Source organism: Lytechinus variegatus, chromosome 14, assembly GCF_018143015.1.
Source record: "Lytechinus variegatus isolate NC3 chromosome 14, Lvar_3.0, whole genome shotgun sequence".
NCBI lineage: Eukaryota > Metazoa > Echinodermata > Echinoidea > Temnopleuroida > Toxopneustidae > Lytechinus > Lytechinus variegatus.
In genome coordinates, this window is record NC_054753.1 from 12,975,633 (window position 1) to 12,986,240 (window position 10,608).

At 37.9% G+C, this 10,608-nt stretch overlaps 1 long non-coding RNA gene across 1 annotated transcript; it reads left to right on the forward strand.

Annotated features, from left to right (window-relative positions):
- The first annotated feature begins 4,338 nt into the window (after positions 1-4,338).
- LOC121427876 lies at positions 4,339-9,810 on the forward strand. Its single transcript, XR_005971720.1, has 2 exons — positions 4,339-4,472; positions 9,695-9,810. It is a non-coding gene; the product is annotated as an uncharacterized LOC121427876 (long non-coding RNA).
- The last annotated feature ends 798 nt before the right edge of the window (positions 9,811-10,608 follow it).

Genomic DNA, 10,608 nt, shown 5'->3' on the forward strand with positions numbered 1-10,608 from the left:
CGAAACTGTCTAGTTTTCACCCCCTTTTTTCATTCATTATACCCCTATGCCGTTCAGCCTGAGATCAGACACGATGGAGTTCACTTCCGTTGTGAAACAGAAAATGACACTCGTCCTTAAAAAACATCCTTATTATTTTAGTTGAACATTAACCAAAAATTTCAATGAAGCACGTGTGATATCAACGATCTTAACAAGTACTGACCTAAATCTTGATATAGACTTATCATGCTTATGCTGAAATAGTGAAGATTAAAGAAGAAATATATTGGTCAAACTGGTTGGCATGGTTGTAGGTGATATTCGATTATGGTGGATGAGACAAAGGGGTGCGAGCCAGCAAACTGCATGGGACTAGACCAAATAGGATTCAACCGTGCTTGAGAAATTGTCTTCTTAATGCAAGATATAAAATATAATATGTCTTTTTATCTGGTAATTCTCACCTACAGATGAGCCGCCTGTTAATGGTTGCATAATAGGTTGCCAACCAAAATATCATGAATATATGGAAAGAAAAAAAAGGTGAGAAGTATTGATAAGGGACACGAAAGAAGAAGGCAAGGATGTAGGAAATATGAAAATGAAATTTCAATGATATCACAGGCCTTACAGTTACAAGTCATTAAACCTAAAATCCGGAACTTGTAAGAAATAGATAACAGTTGTTTGAAAGTAGCCAATGATTGTCCTTGAAGATGCAACTTTCGAAATGTCAAACTTTGGGGCATCTATCTCTTTCTCATCACATCACAATCACGAACAAACAAAGTGAAATTGATCCCTTGCCAAAAATGAGAGATTTTTCTTTGCTTCTTTGCCTTATTCTAGAAAATCCTTCGAGATTTTCACTGATATTTAGCAACCCTTTCGTCGAGTCTTCGGAAATTTGTCTCGTTTCCGCTATAGGGGTATGGATAGCAAGATGTGGTCATCGCCTACCCTGGTCAGGCAGGGGGAACGATGGATGGTGAGGCGTAGCGTATCTGCTGCATGAAAGGCCCTCAAACCGTTACAGGAGCCCCTAACTGTCTATAGATTTGTTCATCCGCGAAGTTAAAATTTATATTGTGGGTATGGTAGCTGTAAAATAAAAACGGGAATTGAAATCGACCAGCCCAGGGCCGGCGATTCGACACAATGACCTAGGATTTTGCAACAGCCACACCGGGAAAATCCACTCTGGCCGACAAAAACTATTACGTTGCTTGCAATGATAGACCATTGGTCGATTAGGAGTAGTTTTCTCTTTTGGTGTGACTGTCATAGCATTCCCACATGTTGGTGTGTATGCTTAACCCCTTACAAGGGATTTTTCTTCTCAAACTTCTAAAACGGACGTCCCCAATTGAGTGGGAGCTATTTTTAGCTTGTCCCTGAGTGGCGTTCGAAGCGCCGTATCGGCGTGCCTCATCAAGTACCAGCGAAATAATGACAGACGCCGGTGCTGATGGAAGCGTGTCTTCAAGAAACGTCAACCTATCTTATGCTGCTTAACATCTCCTTGCCTCATCATTTATCTTCGCCTCTGAAAATGAGGCTTTTCTCGGATGTTATCGCGAACATCGGCATGGAAACGGAAGGAATATAAAAATCGAATGATTTTTTAGCATGAGATTGGGATGAGGTGATGATTGCCCATGGCCTCAAGGATCCTCAGATCCTTATCGTTTGTTAAGTCAAGTGACGCATCGTTATATCATTTTGAAAGAAAATATGAAACTTAAACTTTTCTTTAAAATTGAACATAATGCATTTATAAGTCTAAAACCTAGATGGTGGAATATCTGCTTTATATATCTTTATAGATAAGAAAGGATACATTTCGTTGTGAATGATAAAAAAGTCGAATTTCAATGACATTCTTGAATCATGCCGTTTTTTTCAAATAATCCTTATGATCTTTGTCTATCCATGGATAGGTCCATGGTCTATCTCTGTACACTCATCGTCTTTCTCCGATTGGTGCTCGATGAAAAAAAATGGATATTGGAACGATTTAATACTATTCTAAACAAGGGTTTATAATGTCTTCACAAAGTATCACAAACACTTTGATAATGATGAATTTGATGCATGGGGTATATTTATGATATAATATTTCTTTCACAAACCGCACGCATGTATGTTTTTGTTCTGTTTGGAACCGTGGTACAAACCTAAATGAAGAAAATAATCGGTGGCAGTATCTGTTCATATAAAGTGAATTCATCAAAACAGTTGTAGCCAATCGGAAGGAAGTGTGCCTGCTATTGTTACATCACGGATGAATCGTTACGTCACACTGATCGATAATTTTTACTAATCTAATTTCTGTAAATTAATCCGCTTATCGGAGTGTGGATACGATTTAGGTTGAATACTCCTAGATCATTTTAGGCTTATAATGTGGTTCGATTAGAAACAATCAATCCTCCTCTGTTAAGATTTAGTATGATTTACAAACATTTTTCAAAAATCGTGTTCAGTATTTTATTAAACATTCGTCGCAGCTACGAGAGGACTTCTTTTATGAAGTCTTGTTTATGCATGTGTCGTCATAAACACTGATACAATTAATCGTGAAAGAGAAGGGGGAAAGAAAGATAGAAAAGGAAAGGAAGAAACAAATTAAGTGACAAATAAGAGATACATTATAGAGAGTACACGAAAATGCTTTAATTAAGAATGTAACACCCCTTATAAAATGAATATCAACCAATTTCTTAAACATTGATATTGATTATTGTTCAAGATGAGAAACAGACTTCTTTAAAATTTTGCCAGAAATATCTTTGACTGCATCCAAGGGCCATGCAGAGAATTTGAGAATGTATTATAGAGGGAGGATAATGCATGTATGATTATTGTCATGACACATTAATTCATCACAAATCTCAATATAATTTTAGAGTTTTCAAAACGGAATCTGTCGATGTAAGTTTTTGTCAGCATTGCTGTGTCAGACGCTCTAATGGTTACTAGTGATGCCTCTTTAATTGGGTGAATTTCCCGCCAATATTTATTCTTGTCCTTGATTTATAACGAGGTGTCGTCTGCTAACACAAAGATGTGTCTTCCTGACACGTGCTCTCTGTCAGAAATTATTTCTGATTATAAAAAAGGAAAGAGTTTGTTTTTCTCTTCAAACTTTTTAATCACGCGGGAAGATTTATTTCGAAAATCATTGGATGGTGCAATCTGATAAATAAGTAAAGTGGACGAAATGACAGCAAACAATGATTAGGGATAATGATTTAATGATTATGAAGTGAGCAAGTATCGCTGTGTATGACTCAGTTGCATCTTCTTAGTTCGTTTGTAAGAAAGCACTGCATGCCCCATTCAGCAGTTAACTGAATTATGTTTATATCCATGGTCACTAGTGTCGGTCACATGTGCTAAATTATTAAAAAATAGTGACATTTTATCATGTACATTATATTGTATCATTCAATTAAAAAGAATGTACTTATATGAGTTATTATTTTGTCTTTGTTATAACACTCACTAGCTGAAATATAAACACCCTACTATGGGGGCAAAGGAAATCGAACAAAAAAGTTGTTAAAATGATAAAAAAATGACGAGAAAGTATGACGCACTCAACAATGACCTCTCACCGATTTCCTCCATTCCATCAAAAGAAGAAAGTTTATTGTTAGCATTCCTCCATCCGTCCCGACACACGATGAATGGTGTGAATTATTTTCGCTGATGAGCGGCCGCCCCATGCCGAGTAATACTAATGGGCCCCTAATAAGGGGCCCTCGATCTTTAAATCATACCACGATGCCGCGTCGAGGATGGATAGAAGATGATAAGAAAACATGATGTCAAAGTGTGACGAGTCAAGTGGAGTGAAGACCTAAATTTGACAATTTCGTAAATATTTTTCTTGTAAATATGCACCCTCATGCATCTTCGTGCTCCATTCCTTACCTCATTTTTTCTTCTCAATCGCCATTTTTCTTTCTCACTATAATAGTGTTCCTATTTCGCTGTATACGTCTTCACATTTTCCCCTTTTGATTTACAATTAATATTGCTCATATTTTTTCTTTATTTGATCGTTTATGATTCATATATCCGATCTTTTTTACTATTTGAAATGATTATTAATTGATTTTCCACTCATTCGTGACCTTTTTTATTCTTCTTTAGTGAATATTTTTATGATAGTATACTTCGCATGACAATCAGTGCATTGCGCAACATATAGTGGATGATAGTGCTTTATAATGTTGCATTATCAACATTCACTCATAGTTTACATATTTATTCCCCTCTCAGAAAGTTTTACTTTTATTCCAAAATATTAATTCATGAAATTTCTCCTTTCCCCATAAATACAGGCCAAACACATGTCCCTACCAGGAGTTATCAATGGCTGGTCATCGTAGACCGTGTACGCGATCCTACACACGTATGGTCAAAGTATGGAGACCAAACTGTGGATACTCAAATCAGTGGTGCGTTGGCTACGAGAGAAGGTAAGAAAATGTTCGAAATAATAAATATTTTAAGAGTAACATTTACGATTTCAAGTAATAGATGATAATCCTTAACCCTATTAGATTCCACTCTTTCTTTAGACGACTGTTCACATATTAAACTCGTTGCTTTGAACGGAGAACGCCATTGTGCGGTTCGATTATCGCACAACAGGTGCATTGCTGTACTGCGCATGTGCAAAGCTTTTCATTTTATTTGTCAAAAGTTTATCACGTTCATAGAAATATGGACTCGGAAACTTTACAACAATGAATAGGGTGATGTAGAACATTCGACAAGCTGAATTTAAGCGTTTAGAAAACATTTGGTATATTCAATTCACTGCATAATTATTAAAGATGTTTAATTCATGCTCTTTTGGGGGAGATGGGGGTCATTTGGGGAGTTTTAAAGGGTAACATTCTGGCACTCGCATCGTAATCACATAACGATGTTATCAAACTGGGCAGATCCTTTCCTCATTTGAACTAGATTACCAGCCATTCGTTTCCTCTGCTTATTCAGTTTGGCTCATGTGCTTCAATGATTCGGAAATCGACAAGGGGGTAACGAGGTTCCCCTCTTTCGTGGGACATTTATGCTACGGTCACACCAACGAAACCGACTCCAAACCGATCGATGGTATGTCATTGATAATAACGTAATAGCTTTGATCGGTCTGCAGTCGGTTTTCTCGGTGCGATTGCAGCATTGGTCGGATACCACGGTCACACTAATGGAACCGACTCCAAACCGATCGATGGTATGTCATTGATGATAACGTAATGGCTTTGATCGGTCTGGGGTCGGTTAAGATGGTGTGGCGGTTGTTTAGCAGGGTGACATTGGATCTGACAAGGGAGAGGAAGTAGTGGGTGTGGTGGGTGCCTTGACGAGAGTGTGAGTTGATTATAGTGAAAGGGGGGTGAGGCGCCGGTATGGTGCAATAGGGGGATGGTGGTGAGAGTAGCTTGAAAATGCATGGGGGGGGGGGTCATGCACTCTCCACATGGACTGCTACCCGCCCATGTCCGACAACCTCAGAAATGCCGCATAAATGGCGTAACCCATCGGCGAATACCAAAGACGTCGACGACGCCGAGTGCCTGAAACGGGACCCTTTTCTGGACGTGGGTGCGTAGCAGGCCATGTGGAGAGTGCCTCCCCCCCCGGGCCGGAGGGGGTCCAATGAAACAATATTTTAGAGGAGATAATGGTGATGAAAAAATAGGAAGAAGATTGGTATTGGGGTCTTTAGTCTTTCTGGTTGCCAAGCTTATTTAGTGAGAAATTTGTCCTTGATTTAAGTATGATGTTTGTCGTGCAGGTGATATTAGTGAAGGAAAATTTTAATGTAAACGGGGAAAATGAGTATAGCATTGAAGCATTCACTTTGATTTAACTCAGACTCTGATTAATCTATATTCTAGATAACCTCGGACATGAAATGCTGGTTAAATTATGGTTTATAGACAGCGCCAACAGACAGGCTCTTCTGTGTAATTTAAAGAACAAAACGAGTGCAGTGTCTTAGCTTAATCTCTTTTTCTTCGTAAAGAGAAATCCGAATATAAACCACATATTTAGTTTTTAATCCACGCACTCTTCTTTAAGACTTCGTGGTCATGAGATTCGATCCAATTCATCCTGATTAATGGAAGCATGAGGCTTCCTTGTATCGCTGAGGCAAGCTTCCTTCACGCGGAAGCTTGGGCGAGGAAGCGCATCCATGCTCTGGCCGCCAAGCGACCTTCAGTTTCACGTGGGCTGCCGGTTTAGGGTATGGCACTAAGTACTGACATGGATATGTACATGTGGGACAAATGTTGGATGATATCGCATGAGCCCCTCAAACCCTGATGGCCCCTACACTGGTGGATCCAGGGTGGGGGGGGGGGGCACACTTAAAATTTGTTATTTGAAAATGCCGTTAAAATCGAAGTATGCCCCCCTTTTTAAAAGTGAAGACTTTTTTTTTCGTGGACGAAATACCCTTAATTCTTTGTTAAACCGGCTCCTTTCTTTTTTCTTGTCAAGTTTTTTTGTGGACAAAAAATTTGGGCTGAAACCCCCCTTTTTTGCTCGTTTAATTTTTCCTCGAGAAAATGTACCCCCCCTGGGTCCACATCTGGACCCTTAGTATCGGACCCTTATGTTTCGATTCATAGTAGACCGTATAAGCTTCAGTAAAAAACAGTAGAAAAATAAATTAATGAAATAAACAAACTGAAGGGTGTGTGTGTGTGTGTGGGGGGGGGGGGGGCAAACACTTATTGATAAACAAGAGAAAACGTTGATAAAAAAATGGGCAGGGGGTGGGTCACGATTTACCTATTATGATAGGCCTACCCCCGGAATGGGGGGGGGGGTGAGTTCAACATGCATTGGATACTTATAGCGGCTTCTGTCCTCTTTTATATGTGTGTGTATGTGGGGGGGGGGGACAGTCTTTATTGGATCTATTAAACCCCTTCACGCGGATTGAAGAGGCAGCAGTGCATTGATTGATGGGTCACGTAATCTTGGCATGCTGTTGCTAAATCGGGGCTTGGTTTGCATGGATCCGGGGTAAATGCTGGATGACATTTGGAGGGAAAAAGCCTGCCCTTGAGAAAGGAAGTAGATGGTGGCTTTGATTAAAGGGAAAGCAAATTATGACGTGAAAACATGAATAGGATGGAAGGGAAATGTAAAAATGAGGATGAAATTAAAACATCCAAACAAACAAATCATTCAGAAAAGATGTTATGCATCTAATAAAGACCTATTGAAAATGTGAGCTTCGAACTTCGTAAAAGTGAAAAGCGAACCAAATCCTGTTTTAAATCATAAATTATATGACGAGAATATAAAAATACAAACAAAATGCATGGGTTATTAATTTTCTTAACTTACTTTCAAATAGCAGTTATTTCGCAGAATTCCAAACTTAACTGTTTCCTTAGTATTTATATAGGCCGCAAAATATAAAGAAAAACAATACTCTCTTCAGCTGTATAGGTCGCTTTGCTTCCTTGTTTTCATATATTCTGTATTATCCTGTGTACCTCTGCAAAGGGGGAAAAATCTTAGTAAGACTCTAAGAGAATTAACAATTACTTTTGAAGGCTAGTAGTGCATAGGATCAGAACATTTTGCTCGTATAGCCAAATATTAATTAACTTGATTTATCATGGCCAGATGACAAAAATGTGGTTACAGATGTAGTGGTTGTAATATGTTCACAGACAGGCACACATTTTATTCAATTTATTTCTACTTAAAACAACAACAACAATTATATTCAACACATACATGCATCAATGGGGGATCATAAAAAGCACCAATATTGGCTAATTGAAAATGACCCCTTACGGCAAATAAACATACAAAGAAATATTACAAAAAAAATTACGACCTCTAATTCGAAATTGAAGATAAAAAAAAAGGCATAACCAAAAGAACAACAAGGAAAGAAAAGAGGGATGTATATAGGCCTATTATGTGTTAATGTCTGGAATTAAAATTAATCAATTAAAAACTTATAAAAATTTGACTTTTAAAAGTTTTAGTTCCGTGTTGGTACGGATAGAAACAAAGAAGAATATATCCATAAGTTGGAAACTGAATGGAGAGCTATTAACACCGACAAACGACTGATATTTATAGCCTTTATCGTTTAGTGAAAATTTCAGTTAATAAGTTCGAAGAAGTCAGCAACACGAAAATGTCAGCGGGGATTAAGCCTCGAAGACAAAGTCACGTTTATACCAATAGGGGTCCATTTGAGTAAGGGGCAAGTTTATGTCTTAAATTTCAATTGTAGATCAGAGCAAAGGACGATGCCTCGTATGTCTTTTGAATTATTTTGTGTAAAATCCTAAAATATTTCTCGCTATACATGTTATATGAAAATGACTGTAAAGAGGTATCTAGAGTTTCCTTAAGATTAATGTTGTAAAACGTCAGTTTGAAAATAATATCATTTTTGGATCATTAAACACCGGATTATCCAATGATGAATGTAGTCCCACGATATTTGGATCATAAAAGATGGACGTTGAAAAAAGGAAATTAAACAATGTTATGAACAGAAAAAGGAGAGAAAAGAGAAAGTTCTTGAACAATAAACGAAATGTAACTGCGTTGAATTCTGTCTCAACAGTGACAAAGTGTATTGTTCTTTTATAAGATATGCTGGCAAATGTCCATGGCTATTTCGATAGATCAAGCAGGCAGGAGTTAATTTGTAAGGGTCATTTCTGGGAGGCAAGGTACCCCCTGGCCCTCATTTAAGTTCAAGGCTTCTAATTTGCTCGATGCACACTTCAAAGGGATGGGATATTGTTCCCCATTTTGTGCACTTGATGACTGAGTGCAGAAATTTGTAGTCTCCAAATTCATATTCAGGGAAAAGGCAAGGGTGTCACGTTTATTCATTAAAATCCACACAAACTGGATGGTTTTCAATTTTGCAGAAATACTAGTACAACAGCACGCAATATTAACGCCAAACGTCCGAACAAATTTGCAATGAATGAAATGTGGGGTGTTCGGCAGAAAAAAAAGGTTTAGAGCAGTCTGTAATGACAGAGACCGGTCGCCTTGTCTCCCGTCATCATGATAAAACATATAATTTCTTTTAAAATACCACTTCGCCAACTGTAAAAAAAAAAACATAGATGATGCACCTCCACTTATGGAGTGGCCGAGCGCAGAAAACTTTTTACTACAGTATAGGTTGGTTTTATTTTGGATGGTAATATAATGTTAGTTTTCTTTTAGTCATCTTTATTTTTGAGTTATACATTGATTATATTATCAATTTACCACAGTTATAATTCTGCAATGTAATATATTTCAGAACAATGCATTCATGAATTACCTGCTCTATAAGTCTCAATATGACTTTATTGAAGATGGGACTTCTCTTAAATGCATTTTACAGTTATATTTCATTTGCAACTCGGAAATAAGTAGCTTTGAAAAGACTAGTTGAACCAACTTGAGCTATCGCTAGCGAGGCAGCTGACCCATCCCCCATTTTGGAACGTGGTCGCGGGGCGGGCGCGGCGACTACAACAACACATTTCGTTTCGCGAGAAAATTTCTTTCTAAATACTGTTTAGAGGGTAAGTAAAGTGATCCGATTCCTTGCAGAAAGAAGCCTCCAATTCCAAGTTTTAATGAAGAATTATGACAACTTAATTGCCATTAATATTCCTTTTTTTTCTTTTCGCAGAACGGCCTACTACACGTCGTACCGCATCGTGTACGAGAGGACTTACGAGACAAAATACAAATGCTGCCACGGCTGGTCCAGGCTCAACGGCGAGGCAGGCTGCCAATATCGTAAGTTTTCGCGCGTGAAGTACTACAATGCAATTTACCTGTTGCAGAGAAGTTTATTTTTTGTCTATATCAAGCAATGTCTGTTTCTGGTTATTGCAGTTGCCATTGCACTACAGATGAAATTTGAAAGAGTTTAGAGATAAAACATGCCAGTGAGTGGTGAAATGATGGCTGTTTGTTTTGGGGAGGGGGGGGGGGGGTAGTGACACCCTTTGAATTTGCAATAATCTTGAATCTTTTCACTAGACTGCTATGTTCATGGCATCATTTAGCATCGTCATTTTATTCCCTTTTCTCTATTTTCTCCATCCTTCATTTTTTTGCATTCATTTTCATTTCTTTTATTTTATTGTATTAATATCCTAGTAGTAGTACATTGATGGACCTGTTTCATTGAAGTCCTTGATAAATTTGATCTGATGATTTATACATAACTGATACTGTTAATGTGGGGTTAGTGAAATTATCTTAGTCTGACTGGACCCTGTTTCATAAACTTGCTATCAATGGAAACTTTTGAGCTTCTGTTATAAGCCACTCAAATGCTGTTATTTGATTGGCTGAGGGCAAATTTGGTATGGCATCTCTGCATTTTCTGTTGATGATAAGCTCCATGAAACCAGGCCCTGGTCTTATCTTCCATAGATGTGAAACAATTGAGTTCACCTCCCTTTGAACTTTGACCCACATAATTATAGGTCTATGGTTAGTTGACTGCTGATATGGAGATTACTTGCCATTGTTATAAAATCTTTGAAAAGATAGTAAAGGTTTCCTTTTTTTATTTTCCATTCATTTGTATTT